Source organism: Pipra filicauda, unplaced genomic scaffold (assembly GCF_003945595.2).
Source record: "Pipra filicauda isolate LSUMZ 115617 unplaced genomic scaffold, ASM394559v2 scaffold923_size50791_pilon, whole genome shotgun sequence".
Taxonomy (NCBI): domain Eukaryota; kingdom Metazoa; phylum Chordata; class Aves; order Passeriformes; family Pipridae; genus Pipra; species Pipra filicauda.
In genome coordinates this window covers 4,897-15,152 of record NW_024105113.1, presented here as the reverse complement: position 1 = coordinate 15,152, position 10,256 = coordinate 4,897, and positions in this window count along the sequence as shown.

The following is a 10,256-nucleotide window of genomic DNA, read 5'->3' as shown; positions in this document are numbered from 1 at the left end:
GAATTTCTTTGTTTTAAATTCAACGAATCAGCTCTTCCCACTGAATTTCCCAGGTCAGTTTGTGACCCCATGGATGTTTCTCCCACTGTGTTCACCCAGGTGCCTGTGGGGAACCAGGAGGATGTGGAGACCACCAGCCAGGTGTCTTCCCAATGTGGGAAGACATCACTCCTCCAGTGGGTGATGGAGTTGGAGCAGCAGACAAAGCTCTTCCCACAGTCGAGGCACCTTTAGGGCTTCCCTTACCGGTGGGTCTGTTGGTGTGAGGTCAAGGCAGAGCTCTGGCTGAAGCTCTTCCCACACTCGTCACACTTGTAGGGCCTCTCCCTGCTGTGGATGTGCCAGTGCCTGACGAGGTGGGAGTTCTGGATGAAGCCCTTCCCGCAGTGGGTGCAGAGGAAGGGCCTCTCCCCCGTGTGTGTCCGCTCATGCAGGAGGAGATTCCCGCTGGTCTGAAACCTCTTCTTGCATTCCAAGCACTTGTAGGGCCGTTCCCCAGTGTGGATGCCCTGGTGGCAGATCAGGTGGGAGCTCTTGCTGAAGCTCTTCCCACATTCCCCACACATGTAGGGCCATTCCCCGCTGTGGGTGTGCTGGTGGCAGATCAGGTGGGAGCTCTGGCTGAAGCTCTTCCAACAGTCCAAGCACTTGAAGGGCTTTTTCCTGGTGTGAGGCTGCTCATGGACATCCAGGTCAGGGCTCTGGCTCAAGCTCTCGTCCCTTCCCGGCACAGGGTGGGTCTTTCCTCCTCAGAGCACCCTGGGCTGGCTTTGGAGACCCTCCTCCTGGGGTACCTTCGTGGCTTTCCCTCCCCGCTGCCTTCCTGCGCCGTGGAGCCCTTCAAAACGGCCTCTCCCACCAGGCTCTGCCGGGGGGATTTGTCCTCCGGGCTCTCCGTCCTCAGCTCGGGGCCTGGGGCAGGAGGGAAGAAGGACAGGGAGGGGATTTGCCTCCGGCCCACAGGGAAGGCCAAGGACATCCCCCCAACTCCGGCCCCGGCAGGACGGCGGCGGCAGCGGGGTTGTCCTGCAGCCGGGGGCGATGCTCGGCTGGGAGATACAGGACAAGACAGGGGCAAAGGGGCACTGACTTCCTCCTCACCTGCCTGGGGGTCCTGGGGCATCTTCCTCTTCCTCGCAGCCTCCTCCTCCATCTGGTCAAGCTTTGGGAAGGAATTATTCTATGTAAACTCATTCCCTTCTGCCCAGAGTAACTCAAACTAATACACATCTATCAGACTTACAGGCTCATGGCATAGAGTTTAGAGACAGACTTCCCAAAGGGATGAATTTTTCCTGGTTTAGGAGGGAAAACAAGGTGTGGGTGCATTGGGTTGGTGGTCCCTCTGTTACGACCCGCCCCAGGAAAAGAGGGGGGGGTAACCCAGGTTTTATCAGTAATTCCTTTGGGGTGGATTAAAGCGAAACGACACTAAATAATCGGTGTCTGAAAACATATATTGACAAGATTTATTTTAACAATTTTGTATCAATAGGGATGTTAACATTTTGGGTGCTGTCATAACCTTTCGGGGGAGGAGGAAAAAAAATGCATAAGGGAGAGAAAGACAGGGTAAGAGTAAGGGAGAGCAAGAGAAAAAAAAGGTGAGAGTGGTATAATCACCGCCCACTGGATCCAGCGACGTCTTGATCCGCAGGCGGTGGGGGGAGAAGAAGAAGAAAAACCCCGCCAAAACCCCCAAAGTCACCAGTCAGTATCTATATCCTTTGCAGCTCCCCCAAGGCGGGGAGTTGTTTTCATAGGGTGGTGTCTCCCTTTTTGGCACGGAGTTCGTGGTCTCTTCCCGCCTTTTCTTTTCGGGGCTTGACATCTTCTGCACTGGAGGAGGGGGGATGGGCCCAGTTGCCCATCAGAAAGTCAAAAGCCTGCAGAAGTCTCTTAGAATGCATAAATCCTTAACTGTTCCAGTCTCTGACACCCTCCTGCCCAGCTCCATCTCTAGAAGTCACCTGGAATCACCAGGAATCACCTCCAAACCACCAAGATTCAGCCCCAAACAACCCTCTCAGCAGTGGAGTTCCCCCTCGCTGGTCTATCCACTTTGGGGTTCTGGGGTCCCTCCTGTGTGGGCTGCTGGAGGTCTCACATGTATTGGGGAACCCCCTCTCCAGGGTTCCCGCCCTCTCTGGGCTGCCGGAGATCCCGGGAATCCCAGGGGTCCTTCCTTTATGGGCTCCTCACTTTGCCATTCTGGGGATCCCCCTTCTCTGGGCTGCTGGGGGTCCCGGGGGTCCCGGGGGCTCCCCTCTCCGGGGTCCCTTTTAGGGTGGTCGGGGGGTTTCGGGGTCCCAGGGTCCCTTCTCCCCCGACTCTCGCCTTCGGGGTGCTGGCGATCCCAAGGTGTCCAGCCCTCTCTCCAGGCTGCCGGGGGTCCCGGCTCCTCCCACAGCCCTCGCTGCTCCCCCCTCCTCTCCAGACTGCCGGGAGTTCCCCCTCTCCGGGCCCCCGTTTCAGATTCCAACCCCCGCCTGTCCCAGGGGTCCCCAAAGCCGGTGTGTTTGTCCCGTGTCCCCCCCACTCCCCGCCGGTATCCGGCGACCGCCACGTGGCTCCGGGGACCCAACATCCCCCTGCTCATCGTCGGGGCTGTGCCGGGAACCCACCCCGGGACCCCCAAAAAACACCTCCTGGGGATCCCCAATATCCCCCCAAGGGGCATTTGCGGCTCAGCTTTGGGGTCCTGCAAGATCCAAACATCCCCCCCCCAAAAAAAAATCCCAGAGTGCCTCAAGATATTTGGGGCGAGCTCCCCTTCCCCGGTCACCTGCGGGATGCGGGGGGCGATGCTCCCGGGACGCGGGTGTGATAAATTGAGAAAATAATTCGAGTTGATTAAGAGGAGACAGTGAAGGGTCAATATGACCTGGAGAGAAAAGAAAAACAAGTCGTAAAACTTAATTGGGGCCCTATAAAGAGATAAAACAAGTCACCTCCCTTTTTACCTTGTGTAGGATTTATAGTGAGACAATTTTGTTTAGTTAGATAGATAATAGGACCTTTCTTGAAATTTATAACTTTGTAGCAAGCAAACATCTGCAGAATGTCTGATTTGACAATATATTATGGATGCTAGATAATAGGACCTTTCTTGAAATTTATAACTTTGTAGCAAGCAAAAACATCTGTTGAATGTCTGACTCAACAATGTGTAATGTTTATGCTTATGTATAATGAATATTCATGAAGTAGCTGGAAATAAATGTAGGACAACTATCTTCTTTAGGTGTGACAGGTGTTGGGAGTTGTTGGACCCCTTCCCTGATCACCCAGCGCTGAATTTGCTTTTATCATATAATAAAATTCTGATTGGAAATTGCCCGATTGGGTTTCTATTTCTCACAAACTTGGTGACTTCGCCCGACGTGATACCCTTTGTGTTCTGGGAGATACTTAGCGCCTGAGATAGGAGCGCGCCCGCTGCTTTTCAGCGGCCTATTCACAGGCCTAATATTTCAACAAGGACCAAGGGTAACACATGTATATGATAAAAGCAAGGAATTAAAAAGCTCCTGGAGTGCTGCAGCAAAAAGCCCATAATTCTTGTGCACGAAGACCCGAGTGAGAACAACGGACTGTGAGTATCACTTCGGGGGGCGGATGAAGAGGTCGGAGTGAATGATGAATGAGACGCAGCGTAGCTGCGAAGCGATAGTGGAGTCCTTCTAACCTCGTTTCCGTTTTTCCGCGAGGAATGCGGCAGGTGAAGGGACGAAGCAGTTGAATTGATGAGTGGACCTCTGGGGTCGGTGGGAGTTTTTTCAGAAGGGACCACTGAGTCGGTGAAAAATCTTAGAGGGGATCCCAGAGGATCGGTGGAAAGGTAGGAAAACTTTAGAAGGGACCTCGGGAATATGGGGCAGGGAATTAGTAAATTAAGTTGCCCCAGGAAGGAAAGGAGCAGGCAGACATTGCCGGATATACCCTTAGACAGTCCGCTAGGGGTAATGATCTTAAACTGGGAAAAGAGGGAGAGTACTAAAAATAAGGAAAAACCAAAAATGATTCAGTACTGCATGATTGAGTGGACTAAAGAAAAATAAGGAAACGGTACCTATCTGGTTAGTTAGCAGCTGCGGGAAAGTTTTGTGTCCCGGGATAGGGGGCACGGATTCCTGAAAATTTTGACTTGGGCCCTCGGAACAGTCTAGAGAGTCAATTTTCAGGGGAGGCGAACGGGGGTTCGCCAGTTACCCAGGTCAGAGCGGGTCAGCCTAGGGCTGTGTGGTCTGGAGGGGACGCCCTCCGGTGCTCTGACGCTGTGGGAGAGCCAGTGGGGCTCTGGAGTCGGTGTGACTCGGTAAATAGCTGAGAGGTTGCGAAACAGCCTTGTAACCTAAAGGTAGCAAGTTCGAAACCCAGTGTGTGACTGTGGTTTGCTTTTGTTTTGCAAGCATGGGTGGTGTGGATTCAAAATTTAAGATCCCTAAAGAATCCCCCCTGAGTTTGGTTTTAAAACATTGGAAGACGTTAGCTGGTTCTGAGACATCTTTAAAGAAGGAAGAGCTGTGTAGGCTGTCTCTAAATGCTTGGCCGTTGTTTGGACAAATGAGAGGAGTAGCATGGCCGGAATTTGGTCCGTTTGAACTGAACACAGTGTTTCAATTAATCTCGCTTTTACATGTAGAACAGAGGTGGCGGGAAATTCAGTACGCAGAATTGTTTTTGTTCCTATTAACACGCCCTGGATTGGAGTGGAAGGTAAGAGAAACGAAAGCTCAGAAAGGGCAGAAAAATCGGAAATAGAGTTAGAAAAAGAGGGAAAAAGAAACATTGAGTCAAAGCTGCTCCTATCCCACAAATCCTATTTAAGAACACCAGAGAGGATGATTTAGATATGTTGATATCATCTGACAGGAGAGAGAGTAGCCCGGGAGTTCCACAAATCGGACTCCCTGCTGCAGCAGCGGTGGGAGGAGTTGGAGCTGCCGGGGTTGGTGGTTGCTCCTCCTGGACCGGCTCTGGCTGAGCAGGAAGGAGCCATTGAAGGACCCCCTGGTGCGGATCTGGCTGCACCGGGAGGGATTAGGCAAATTAAAGCCTCTGGAGAAGTTAGCTCAGGTCCAGCGGGAGTGAGTCCTGTCGGTTTAGTTGGAGTACGCACAGAGGTGCAGGTGAAATCAACTTTTGTTGAAGCCGCTTTCAGCGCGGCAGAGCAGAGGGAGGCTTACGCAGACGCTGCGGGGCTGGCTAGCCCAGAAATAACATCTAGTTTGATTGCAACGGGAGTAACAGCAAGAGAAACTCCCGGCCCCACAGGGGCAATGGCTACAGGGTCTGCCCTGTCTGTTCCACCGAGCAGGAAAGCAGTCTGTAGCTCTGCAGCAGCTGGCAGCTTTGCTGGAGTAGATAAAGTTGCCATAACAACGGCAGAAGTGAGCTCAAAAGTAGAGAAACTAGTAACAGCTAAGGTTGATAGTTGTATCAGTAGCAGTGAAGAGAAGGCGTCGGCCCCAGGGGGGGCGACGGCCCCAAATGTAGAAGTGTTTCTGAGAACGAGTAGCCCAGCACCACTGATGGGTGCTCAAGCAGTTGATTCTGTCGGTGACGCTACTGATATGAGAGCTGTAAGAAAGTGCAAGAGAGTGTAAGAGAGTGCAAGAGAGTGTAAGAAAGTGCAAGAGAGTGTAAGAAAGTGCAAGAGAATGTAAGAGAGTGCAAGAGAGACCCCAAAGTTTGCTGCGGGCTGTACTGTTGTAGAGGAAACGACAAGAGAAATAAGTTGGGTCAAAATGTATGAAGCCAGGCAAAAAGCAAATGAGTCGCCCACAGACTTTTTGAGCAGATTGAAAGATGCTGTTAGAGGATATATTGATATTGATTTAGAATCAGACTTGGGAAAGAAACAGCTGGTATACCTGTTTGTGGGGCAGTCCACAAACGATATAGAGAAGAAATTATTAGAGATAGCTTGGGCAGTATATCAGAACAGAAAGCAGAAAGTTAGTACGGTGGGCAGTGAGGCGATTATAAGAACAGCCGTTACTGCGGCAACAGAACTCCCGGCTCAGAGAGCAGGGGAGGCTTCGGGAATGGCCGTTACCATGGCGACAGAACTGGTTGGCGCCGTGAAGAAAAAAGTGTTACCTGTGTGTGATACAGTGAGAATGCGTGTGACAGGAAAAGATCTGGGGACAGAGAGAGCGAAATTAGAGCAGAAAGCAATCCCGAAGTTCAAAACTGTGGCGAGCACAATAAAGCGAAGACAGGAAAAGCTAGTCCTAGTTGTTGCTCTGACTAGTGAAGAAGTTTTAGTTCCTGCTACTGTGGTCCAGGCAGAGACAGCAGATGCGAGTGCCGGGACAGCGTTAACCACGCGCACAGAAAGGATAAATCCAACTGTGGGACAGGCAAAATCTAAGTTTAGTACAGGAGCTGCTGCCACCTTCGCAGACAGAGCGGGGGCCGTAGCAGGGGCAAAGGCAAATTATTTCCTGGCTGTGGCCAACACGAGCGGAGCAACTCATAACACCTTAGCGGCTGCGAGCAAGAGATCAACTGGGGTGCAGAGGCTGCAAGAGAACAAAAGAGCGGTGTTAGTAGCTAGAGTCCCAGTCCAGTCTAACTCGGGACCCTCCGCTCCCCCATCAGACCGAACGAGGAGGGAAGACAAAAGCAGTGTAAATTCCCGGCGAACACAAAAACTAAAACCCGCCGGTGTAATATATATATCATAAGGTAATAAAGTGATGCTTTGAAAACTGTGAGAACTGTCTAAGGGAAAAGAAACTATTTACTAACCCTTGCATCCCCTGTCTTTTAAAACTGCCGCAGGCTCATAACCTGTGAAAGAATATTTCCTACCCTAACTCGGAAAGGGGTTTTGTCTTGAATGTAAATTAACAATGTGTCAGAAGTTAAATGTTCACAGGCAGTTTGTTCCAGCAAACAACCCTGGAAGCTGTACCACTAAAATTCAAACTGAGAAGCCAAGAGAACAACTTTTATGCAAGAGTAGACACATGTCTCAACTGCAAATGCAAACACGCGACCAGAGTGAAGGGACTTGTTGCTCCATCACCTCTGAAAGAGTGGACTGTGTCGTCAACGCTTGGGGACCTACGACTTAAACTCCAAAAAGGACCTTTATGAATCCATCACCTGAATGGAGAAAACATATCGAAGGCTGGAATGAGTTATCCCCAGAACAAAGAGACTTAAAGACCCGAGAAGTATTTCCTGAAAGTTTCTGTATAAAACCTAGCCTGAGATCTTGGTTTCAATTAGTCCCAGGACAAATTCTTAGGGAACAGCGTTTTGTTTCTTGGAAAGAAAGAGCCATCCCCTGGCAGAGTGGAGGGGCAGGTGCATATTTTACTAATCGTTTAGTTAACCCAATCCTGGTGTTAGCTTGTGACCTTGAAAAAGAAGATCCCCTAACTCCTGGACCACCACCAGATCGTATACGCTGTATAAAACATCCATGGGCTCAGCATGATGGTTGGGTAGAGTGTCAGTGTAGGCACTGTCACCGTAAATGGTCCTGTGTGGCCTTTAACCGACATATACATTGCCCTGTGTGTCGTGACACACAAGGAAGTCAACCTCAGTTGGAGTCAGTACAGATAAATAAGCTGTTCTGTGGGTGGGAATTGTTATTACCAGTGAATTGGGAAATATTTGAAACTGACTGGTATGCAGCATTAAGATACAGTGCAGAGAAATTCTCGGAAGAAACAGCCCAAATTGACTGCCCGTTGGATGACTTTAACTTTATAGACCCCATGTAAAGAATGTCACAATGGCTAACGATTTATATATTGACTAATTAGTGGGAACAATAATTTTGTTGACAGAATCCGTTGTTGTGAGATGAAGTGAACCTTTACCTGGAAACGGAAAACTGGGCCTTAATTAAATTAGAAAATCTAAAAGGGGCAAGACCAGGTTAACCTCTGAACCTGCCACTGACAGCCAGCCACGGGATGCAACCCCGTTTGGGCATGGGCCGTGGAGGCTTAAGTTATGCTGGACCCTTTTGGATACTCTGCTGCCTTTGGGCTCATGCCCTGTCTGATGAGTGTGCAAAATGCTACCAAATTACACGATACAAAGGTCGTATGATTCAAAGCTTAAGCTACCACTCATTTGTCAACAAAGTCTGCTATGACTCTAGAGAAATGAATACTTGCAACACGGATTCTCGGCAAATATGGGTGGCAAAAAATTTAAGAAAAGGGGGAACCAGGCTGGGACTTAGCTGTCCTAAGGGAGAAGAATGGATTTGTTTCACTCAAGAAGGCCATTGGGACATTTCTGACGGTAGTGGAATGCAGGACATGAAAAGGGAGGAAATAATAAAACAGAGGGTGCAAACTACATTGAAAGAAACCACACAAAGAAAGCCTTCCAACATAGGTGACTTGTACCAGAAATTGAAAGACAAACTAGGAGAGGATTGGCAACTCCCGGGTTATGGAACTAATCTATATATTGATCTAATGGAACATATTATTCAAACCTTAAATCTACCTAAGTGCTAGATTTGTAGTAGATGCGTGTTGGCCAGTATAATATTTTTTTACCATGTTTAATCCCTTGTTTCATTAGATTGATAGTTTCTGTAGTACAAGAAATGCAAATATCCACAATGCCGATAGATCCAAAGACGACTCAAAGTGCTAAGATACTGTTGGTCACCAGAACTCCACCTTCTCGGGACGAAGAAAATGTCAAATTAGTATTGTCCAGATTAGAACAAAAAACTCGAATTAATAATTTTATGGAAAGAGAGGAGGGATTGTGATAAATTGAGAAAATAATTCGAGTTGATTAAGAGGAGACAGTGAAGGGTCAATATGACCTGGAGAGAAAAGAAAAACAAGTCGTAAAACTTAATTGGGGCCCTATAAAGAGATAAAACAAGTCACCTCCCTTTTTACCTTGTGTAGGATTTATAGTGAGACAATTTTGTTTAGTTAGATAGATAATAGGACCTTTCTTGAAATTTATAACTTTGTAGCAAGCAAACATCTGCAGAATGTCTGATTTGACAATATATTATGGATGCTAGATAATAGGACCTTTCTTGAAATTTATAACTTTGTAGCAAGCAAAAACATCTGTTGAATGTCTGACTCAACAATGTGTAATGTTTATGCTTATGTATAATGAATATTCATGAAGTAGCTGGAAATAAATGTAGGACAACTATCTTCTTTAGGTGTGACAGGTGTTGGGAGTTGTTGGACCCCTTCCCTGATCACCCAGCGCTGAATTTGCTTTTATCATATAATAAAATTCTGATTGGAAATTGCCCGATTGGGTTTCTATTTCTCACACGGGGGCTGCGGATACAGCGGGCGGTGCATCCACGTGCGTTCTTTCTCCTCCTTCCCCTCCTCCCCCTCCCCCTCCCCCTCCCCCTCCCCCTCTTTCTCCTCCCCTCCTATTCCCACTCCTCCTATTCCCCTTGGAGCTGGGGCAGGTCGGGATGGGGCAGCGCTGGGCTCTTGGCCGCTCCCGCCCGCACTCGGCCCCCGCCGCAGCCGCCACGGCCGGGACGGCGCGGGGGGGCCCGGCCTGGGCACCCCCCACCTCCCCTTTGCCCAAATTCCCGTCCCGGGGGGCGCTGGGGCCGAGGGGGGACCCTGGGGGGGTCCGGGGGGAGCGCTGGGCGCTGCGGGTCTGGCTGGCAACTGATGAGTCATCAGCGCTGCGCGCTCGGATTGGCTGAGCACTGCTTTGGGGGTGGGGCTGCAGGAAAGGGGGTTCTTTGCAGGGGAAGATATTTGGAGCTGGAAGGACTCCAAAGCTGAGCCGCAAATGCCCCTTGTGGGGATCGTGGGGGCTCCGCGGGAGGTGATTTGGTTTTGGGGGTGTCCCGGTGGCGGTTCCCGGCAGAGCCCCGGCGGTGGGCGGGGGGATGCGGGGTCCCCCCCGCGGTGGGGGTTGGTCTTGTTGGAAATGATCCAACTTGCCTCAAATTTTCGTCAGTGGCAGCAGTTGACCGGGTTTCTTTTCACGGGCTCTTGTCGCTTTGATCTTTAAAGCACCCAAACTTGGAGTTTCTCTGCACTGGCTCTGATGAGCTTCCATAAACAAAGCCCGAGGGAGCTGAGGATTGGACGTCTGGGATCTTAAATTCCTGGTCCTTCAAGGACATGTTGAAGGAACCAGAAGGTCCAGAGGGGATTTACAAAGACATTGCAGCCTGAGAGTTGGAGACTCTGTGTCTGAGGAGGAGTGCTAAGAGGACCAAAGAACGTGGACCAAATTAGCCAGTTAAGGATAGAATA